General features: G+C 35.6%; 1 long non-coding RNA gene across 3 annotated transcripts; it reads right to left on the bottom strand.

The window, feature by feature from the left end:
• Window positions 1–2,588: 2,588 nt before the first annotated feature.
• On the bottom strand, window positions 2,589–9,268 carry LOC139851803 (uncharacterized). 3 transcript variants are annotated; one of them, XR_011760741.1, is made up of 5 exons: window positions 9,199–9,268; window positions 8,767–8,843; window positions 3,242–3,295; window positions 2,984–3,101; window positions 2,589–2,885 (listed from the first exon to the last, which is right to left on the bottom strand). It is a non-coding gene; the product is annotated as an uncharacterized lncRNA (long non-coding RNA). The 3 variants fall into 3 exon arrangements; XR_011760743.1 differs by lacking the exon at window positions 3,242–3,295; XR_011760742.1 differs by lacking the exon at window positions 3,242–3,295 and having other exon boundaries at window positions 8,803–8,843.
• Window positions 9,269–9,602: the final 334 nt, after the last annotated feature.

Raw genomic sequence — 9,602 nt, 5'->3', positions numbered from 1 at the left:
GTAATGTATGTGTCATGAGGGTTATGATATGTTTGTTGAGGATCATGATATTGCGTCTGTTCACCGTAATCATTAGCTGGGAACTCGAAGTTTTGTGACGGATAGAACTCAAATGGAACTCCTGGCTGATTATGATGTGCGTATGCAAATAACTGCTGTGGAATGTCATAAAATGGTTGCAGGTTAGGTTGACGGTTTGGTTGCATTTGAGCAAACGCCATATCTTGCATCCTCGAAAGCCCTTCCTCCTGCATATAGTTAAAAGTAAACCAATTTTATAACCAAAGTATTTCGATAGTGTGCTTATTGTTTTTAAATAATAAAAATATTACATTATTGTTACTTACATATACATTAGTAGTCCCCGCCCAATCAGGATATTAATACGAAATATCTAATAATATATACAATGATTATATAATAGTATATATACGGAATCTATATACATTTAAAGGCAATATATATTAAGGCATATATACTACATTAATACGGATTATATTTATATATATATATATATATATATATATATATACACACACACACACACTAGGTTTTGGAGCCCGTTCGTTGCACGTTGAAATTCATATTATTTCAAAGATAGCGTACGTATAATATTAGTAACATCACATGAAAACATATACTATGTTTCTATAAAACATTTCTTCAATTAAGTCTATAAGTGTTGCAAGACTTCTTTGTATACCACATTTTTTGTTGTGTTGGATAGTTTGTTATCCTTGTTTAAGATTAATATCTTGATTCATTTCCCGATTATTAACCCGAGATAGTGCAACGTATAGTTGTCCATGACTAAAGACCGGTTTTGGAAGAAATAAACCGACACGCGATAGTGATTGTATTTGACTTTTATTTATTGTCATTGCAAAGCACACCGACAATGGATATTGTCTTCTCTGGAATATCAAAGGTATTCTCTTATCCTCGATACGATAAGCGTACGTGATAAAGCTGTAATCTTCCCCACGTTTGACCCGGTTAAAATTTTTGTTGTGATGATTTTTTCTCCTAAGTGAACAATTTGTAAACGTGTACCGTTACACAAACCTCCTGCATGATCAATATTTCGAAGTAACATAACTGGTACACCAACTTTGAGCCTCAGATTGTGCTTTGGTAAGCCACCAACTTCAATACTATTTAAGAAATCGGTAGTGTACAGTTCATTATTAAATTCAGCGTATCTCTGTGATGCACATATATTGTCTTAGCTCTAATATGACCTTTCTTCTCTTTCCAAACACATCATCATTCTATCATTAATGATGTTAACTACTTCATGAGTTGGAGCAAGAATTGCACGAGGCTGATAATATTATAGATTGCCAAGATTAAGAAGATAAGCTAGATAAATAGTTGAGATGATAGAACCAATTGGATCATCAACATCTGTTATCAAAAGATCTTGTGGAATTTCAATATCAAAAACTCCGTCTTCGGATTCACCGACATCGCCGTTGCCCATGTCTAGTATCCATTGAGCAAAACTTCTAGTATCCATTAATATTATTGTGTATGAATAGAATAAATACTTACAGTTAATTGTTCATGAGATGTTCCATTACCACCATCTTTAATAGTTAAATCACTCAAACTTTCACTTACAGTTTCACGGCAGTTTTAATATTTTTGCGTGTAAATGATATAAACATTAGAGAGTAAAAATAAAATGATATAAGTTTTGATTTGTTTGTAAATAAAAAATAACTAATTTTTAAATGTTGTGGAACGAATAAGGTTTGATTTAGTTCCCAGTCATATTTTATTAGTAGTCATAATTGGGGCTATAGTACTGACTATGCATGCCGTCGTTTACATATAAATAATAACAATATAGACTAAAGGTATACGTAAAGGTATACTTAATAAAGTTAAATGATATGTATATTTTAGAAATATGTATACGTAAATTTCATGACATAGGTAGTTTACGTATAATTAGTAAACGACATACATGTTGTAGGCTAAGAGCCCGTACGTTCTACGAAAGTTGAAAACATAAAATAATTGTTATATGCCTATACGGTAAGGCAAAATATTAATCCCTACCATGAGAAGTAATATGTTTAGTTGTGATTAGCCTGAAAGTTAAATTGAAATAGAATTTACATGTGAATAATAAATGTGATCGATGGTTTTATTATATAATACTTGCACTAATTAATTGACCCTTGAATGCACAACTTTGCTTAAAAACAAACTTAAAAATAGCAAACATTTCACCATCAACATCTTAAGGAATCTTCGAAATGCCTTAAAGACAAAATGTTAAAAACTCTTAAGAGTGAAGTGCCATAAATGAAACCACAACCATCACATTGTATTCTTGTAGCAAGCCTAAAGATGTGTAATACATAATATACATCCGAAGTGTATCATAACATAGTAATACGGAGTAACATATAATATAACTACTTCACAATAAGTCATCTTCATAGATGAAATGTTCTCAGCTCTTGAGGATGAACATATTATAGTCCATAAAAAATTATATACGACATACATATATCTATCACAATAATATGAAACAAATAAAAACAACTTCTGCGCATAACAAACAAACACATCGTAAGTTAATATCCAATCAATTGTATCAATCTAAGCTGTGGTCATTATCTACATACAAATATTATGAACATAGCCAAAAGACAAATGAATATAGCCAATTAGTATTGTAGATATATTTCAAAATTGTGAGTAAAATTTTTAGTAAATTAATCATATTCAGCTCCTGGAAAATGATGATCATAATACGCCGTAGAAGGATAACGAACACTTTGCTTCCCAAACCCACTATTAACCGAAGATGCTACATTCGCCGAATACAGTATATTAATATCCGAAGGTATGCCAGCTCCTCCGAAAACCTAAATGATAAAAATTAGGACCAAATACTAAATGAGTAAAACAATTAACATACATTCATACATGATACATAAGTACGTGCATACACACATATACCAACCTTCCTGTAAAGATATGTTCCTCAATCCCAGTATCTTAGGTCTACGATTTCCGTGATGATCTTTATGAAATTCTTCCAATGCATTTCGCATTTTGAAAGCTTCTTCAAAGTAATTGTCCTGAACATGTATAGATGCATTTAAATGTTTTCCATCCCCGATTAAAAGGATGCATGTTACAAAAGAGGTTGCAAAAAATGCATGGTCTTGATGTTCATTACAGCAAGCCAACCAAAAACAAAGAACAAATACCCGATTACCATTATTCCTTGGGCAACAGCCAAAGTTATGGGTCGTGGGTAAGCATAGTCCCTCTGAAGCAATAAAATGGGTAAAAATTATAGTAGAAATCAACGTGTCACTATGTCAATACATTTTAATTTAATATTTAATATAATATATACAATACATTATCAAAAGAAAAAAAAAATATAAAAATAAAGCAAGGAAGAGTCAACATGGCTCTAAAATAATTACATAAAAGTTGACTGATCTACTTATAAATGGTGGAATTAAGATGAATTATTGTAATTGTTTATTTACAATAAAATTCACCTGAAATGTATGTTTAATGCATAAATCCAATTAAACGTTTTATTTGATACACTGGTAGTTTGAAAAAATTTCAGATTTTTTGGACATTAAGAGTTTTGGGTCAGCTTAGCCCATTGTATAGAACTAACTTTTTTGACCCAGGCCTGTTTTAACGACAACCTAATTAACCCATCCATTTTACCACCAATAAAGTTCGCTCAAAGAGTTTTGGGTCAACCTTTTAAATTTGCAACTTCAGACACTAAACAGTAACATCATCATTACAGAAAGACTACACAATCTGCCTACCTTTCACCATATCCCATCAATCAAGTATAAACGGTTGGAAATAGGAGGTTATGTATATTATTTGTGGGAGAGATGATTGATAATTTAGAAGTTTGATTGATCTTGAAAACTCTTCTTTTATTGCTTATTGAATTGCTTTTTTGCTTGATTACAAATGAGGGGTGAAGCCCTCTATTTATACTACTCAATGGAGTAGTCTAGATCACTCCATCATCTACTACTATCTAGATATTTCCTAGTATTTCTAGACCTAGATATTTTACAAGATTATTCTACACACATTCTACACACTTTCACTACTACATATTACAAGAAGCTTCTACATATTGGGCTATAATCTTGATCCAAAATATTTGTATACTTGCAAGTCCAAATCTAAAACACATAGCCCAAAATCAAGTTTAGTTTCCAACAGCCCCCCTTAAACTTGATTTCGTCACTCCGAGCATATTCCGTAATCTCTGAAATGTCTCGTGTTTTAGGGGCTTTTTGAAAATATCAGCAACTTGGTCAAGTGACTTCGCGTACTTTATCTGCACCTCTTTATTTGTAACACACTCCCTTATGTAATGGTATTTTGTATCGATGTGTTTGCTTCGATCATGGAAGACTGGATTCTTTGCTAGAGCAATCGCAGACTTGTTATCCACATATATCTCTGTAGGTTCCTTTTGAAAAAACTTAAGCTCATTTAGTAACTTCCTGAGCCATATTGCATGACAGGTGCACGATGTTGCTGCAACAAACTCGGCTTCACACGTTGACAGAGTCACAATGGGTTTCTTCTTCCAGCTCCATGTGAACGCCGTATCTCTCATATAGAACACGAAACCACTCGTACTCTTACGATCATCTTTGTCTCCAGCCCAATCACTATCACTGTATCCAACTAGCTTGAAGTGATTAGAAGGCGAATAAAACAGGCCATAGTCAATCGTACCTTTGATGTAGCGAAGTATCCTCTTGGCTGCCTTCAAGTGATTTATTGTAGGTGCTTCCATGTATCGACTTACTAGTCCAACTCCGTAGAGAATATCTGGCCTCGTGCAGGTTAGGTATCTCAGACTTCCAACCAAACTCTTGTATTGTGTTGGGTCCACCAAGTATCCTTCATCATCGTTTGACAATTTGAGATTGCAATCCACCGGTGTGTTCATTGACTTGCATTCATTCATCTTAAACTTCTTGAGCACCTCATTCGCATAACCTTCTTGGGATATGAATATTCCTTCTTTCTTTTGTTTTACCTCGATCCCAAGATAGTAAGCCATAAGTCCAATGTCGGTCATCTCGAACTCCCGAACCATTGCTTTCTTGAACTCCTCAAACATTTTGGGATTACTGCCAGTGAATATCAAGTCATCCACATATAGGCACACAATCATAACATCTCCTTCCTTGCTTACTTTGGTATAGAGAGCATGCTCATGTGGGCATTTTGTAAAGCCATTCTGTTGGAAATACTTGTCTATCCTGCTATTCCATGCTCGAGGCGCTTGCTTCAACCCATATAAGGCCCTTTTCAATTTCAGCACCTTATTCTCTTGGCCTTTCACGATGTATCCCAAAGGTTGTTCTATATAGACTTCTTCTTCTAAGTGGCCATTAAGGAACGCGGATTTGACATCCATTTGATAAATCTTCCAATTATGCTGAGCCGCAAGTGAGATTATTAATCTTATAGTTTCTAGACGAGCGACGGGAGCAAATACTTCTTCATAGTCTATGCCAGCTCGTTGACTATATCCTTTTGCCACCAACCTTGCCTTGTATCTTTCAACTTCACCTTTGGAATTCTTCTTGGCCTTGTACACCCACTTTACACCAATAGCCTTATGCCCTTTTGGTAGTGTAGCAAGATCCCACGTATCATTCTTCTCGATTGCTTGAATCTCCTCGTCAATGGCACGTTTCCACTTTTGGCTTTTTGCTGCGTATTCGTAACTTATTGGCTCACAATCGGCAAGAAGGCAGAACAATGATAGATCCTCCATAGGCTAGGTTACCTCCTACAACTCCCTAATGCTCCTTGTGTGATGTTGTAGCCTACTTGATTCTCCTCCTGATGTTGGTGTCACTTCATTAGGTGTAGTGGTTGGAGTACGTGGAGAGTGCGGAGATGGTGTACTAGAAGGTTCTTGAACTTCTAGATATTCTTCATTCCTTGCAGTACTTTCGAATGGATAAGGGAGAAAGTCGTAGTTCTCCTCTTCGGGAACATTCCAATCCCATGTTTCTTCTTCATCGAACACCACATCTCGACTTGAGATTACTTTACCGGTCTTGGGATTGTATAACTTGTAACTCTTCGAACTTGAGTCATAGCCCACGAATATGAGTTTCTCGCTTTTATCATCGAGCTTCGTCCTCTTCTGATCTGGCACATGAGCATATGCCACACTTCCGAACACTCGAAGGTGTAAGATGCCGGGCTTCCTTCCACTTCAAGCTTAAATGGGCGTTTTGTTCTTGACGCTTCTAGTGGGCGAGCGATTTGCTAGATAGATCGCACAGTCCACTGCCTCAGCCCAAAACTCCTTAGGCATCCTTTTGCTCTTTAACATACTCCGGGCCATATCAAGAATGGTCCTATTTTTTCTTTCCGCAACACCATTTTGTTGAGGTGAATATGGAAGAGTTAGAGGACGTCGTAAGCCATTGTTGTCGCAAAATTTCTTGAATTCCTTGGATGTAAACTCTCCTCCACGATCGGATCTCATCGCCTTTATGGTGAGACCACTTTGATTCTCCACAAACGCTTTAAACTTCTTGAACATTCCAAAAGCTTCCGACTTTTCTTTTAGAAAATAGACCCATGTCTTTCGACTAAAGTCATCAATGAATAGAAGAAAATATCTATTTTTACCGAAAGACGGTGGACTGATGGGTCCACACACATCCGTGTGAATAAGTTCTAGAGGTTTCTTCGCTCTACTAGAAGCCTCTATTGGAAAACTGTTTCGGAAGTGCTTTCCCAGAAGGCATCCCTCACATATTTGATCCGGATGATTAATTGGAGGCAAACCCTTCACCATTCCTTTACTTGATAATAATTTTAAGCCTCCAAAATTTAAGTGCCCGTATCTCATGTGCCAAAGCCAAGAATTATCTTTGAAACATGCTTTTAAACATCTTGGAATGTCATGTTGAATATTTAGCATGAACATCCTATTCGTTGACATTGGCACCTTAGCAATCAAACCTCCTTTTTGGTCTCTTAAAGAAAGGGTACGATTTATCATGTGAATATCATAGCCTTTCTCCAAGAGTTGTCCAATACTCAGTATATTCGTCTTCATATTGGGCACATAATACACGTTAGAGATAAATTGATGCCTTCCATTTTTCAAGCGGATGAGAATTTTACCTTTGCCTTTAACCGGGACTTTAGAGGAATCTCCAAAGGTGATATTTCCAATTGTTACCTCGTCTAACTCCGCAAACATGCTTTTGTCACCGCACATATGGTTGCTTGCACTCGTGTCGAGATACCACAAATTTGATTCTCCGTTATCTTCACCTTTGCATGCTAGTAACAAAGTGTTTTTCACGGCTTCGGTATCTTCTTGCACTAAATTTGCTCTTTCTTGCACGTAATTGTTTGACTTCTCGCATTCCGAAGCATAGTGGCCAAATTTATGACAATTATAGCATTTGGTTTGAGAATTGTCATACCTTGGCCTTCTACTTGTGTAGCCTCTCCCGCGACCTCTTGTCGGGTGAAAATCTTGACTTCTTTCTTCATTTTTGTAAGAACTATAACCTCCACGTTTGATATATCCTTGCCCTCGTCCTCGGCCATGTACTTGACCACGGCATCGTTGACTCGTTTGATGAGTCTTTTCACTGTTCTCTTCCTTGAAAGAGAGTTTTGCTTGTAAAGCTTGCTCCAAAGGCTCCTTATTTTTCTTATTGAACCTCTCTTCATGGGCTTGTAGTGAACCCATGAGTTCATCGATAGTCATTGATTCTAGATCTTTAGATTCTTCAATGGCTACGACTATATAGTCGAATTTTGAATCTAATGATCTAAGAATCTTCTCAATGACTCTTACATCACTTAGAGTTTCACCATTCCTCTTTAATTGATTGACAATCGCCAAGACTCTTGTAAAATAATCGGAAATTGATTCTGAGTCTTTCTTATTTAAGGATTCGAACTCACCTCGTAGTGTTTGTAGTCGAACCTTTTTCACCTTTTCAACTCCCTTGTGAGAATTCTCCAAGATCTCTCATGCTTTCTTGGCGGTGGTTGCACTTGCAATTTTCTCAAAAGCTCCATCATCTACACTTTGTTGGATGATGGAAAGAGCCTTTTGATCGTTCGTCTTCATTAATTTTTTCTCCTTGCCGAGAGGACCTTTTTCTGCAGGTTCCCCATAGCCTTCCTCCACAATCTCCCATAAGTCTTGTCCACCTAGGAAGGTCTTCATTTGGATGCTCCATCGATCATAATTATCCTTTGTGAGGCGAGGAAATGTGATGACATTGTTGGCCATCATCTTGTCGAACCAAGCTCTTGATACCAATTTGTTGGAAATAGGAGGTTATGTATATTATTTGTGGGAGAGATGATTGATAATTTAGAAGTTTGATTGATCTTGAAAACTCTTCTTTTATTGCTTATTGAATTGCTTTTTTGCTTGATTACAAATGAGGGGTGAAGCCCTCTATTTATACTACTCAATGGAGTAGTCTAGATCACTCCATCATCTACTACTATCTAGATATTTCCTAGTATTTCTAGACCTAGATATTTTACAAGATTATTCTACACACATTCTACACACTTTCACTACTACATATTACAAGAAGCTTCTACATAATGGGCTATAATCTTGATCCAAAATATTTGTATACTTGCAAGTCCAAATCTAAAACACATAGCCCAAAATCAAGTTTAGTTTCCAACATAAACAACAAAATTGGTAACTAAACAAACCTTGAAATTGAGTCAGAAACAGTAAATAGGAATTACATATTCGAACTTCAAGCAAGACGAACAATACCCAAATCAACCTGCAGCATGGAAACACTTCACATATCACAAATATAAACAAATAACTACACACTAAGACTACATAAAGTCTAAAGAAGAACCTGAAAACATGAGAATGGTTATTTCAAAACATACACTTTAAAGAAACTTCAGATCCCAAAATCTACAACAACAACAACAACAACAACAACAACAACAAAAAAAAACTATCAACCTCTATAACAGTTAACTCCAATTTTTCGATGACCAAACACAAAACCAAAAACAAATAAAAAAAAGGATGACAAATTTTAATTTCAGCGAAGAAATCGAATGAATTAATACCCAAGTTTTCAGGTTAAGTATATTCAAGATTGACAATTAAGATTAAATTACCGTGATTAGATGTCTAAGATGTCAAATACTAGGAAGCCAAAAATTTCACGAAAGGAACCATGGTTAAACATAGGGCTGTTAACGAACCGAACACAAGCAAACATGCTGAATTTAAGCTCGGCTCGTTTAATTAATACTCGGTTCGAACTCGACTCGAACTCGATTAAAATTTTCATATTTTGTTCGAGTTCGAACTCAAATAATTTTTCTATGTTCGAACTCGAGCTCGATATTCGTTTAAAATTCTTAACTAATTGACGAAAATTTTAGCTTAAGCTTAATGCTCATGTTGTTGTTCGAACTCAAGCTCGATTAAACTCGCTTAAAATCTTGAAAGATCTTTAGCAGCTAAAATTAAATAGTTATATATATATATATATATATATATATATATATATATATAT

This window comes from Rutidosis leptorrhynchoides, chromosome 6 (assembly GCF_046630445.1).
Source record: "Rutidosis leptorrhynchoides isolate AG116_Rl617_1_P2 chromosome 6, CSIRO_AGI_Rlap_v1, whole genome shotgun sequence".
Lineage (NCBI taxonomy): Eukaryota > Viridiplantae > Streptophyta > Magnoliopsida > Asterales > Asteraceae > Rutidosis > Rutidosis leptorrhynchoides.
The sequence above is the reverse complement of the archived record's forward strand: the minus strand, read 5'-3'. Positions and strand labels throughout refer to the sequence as shown.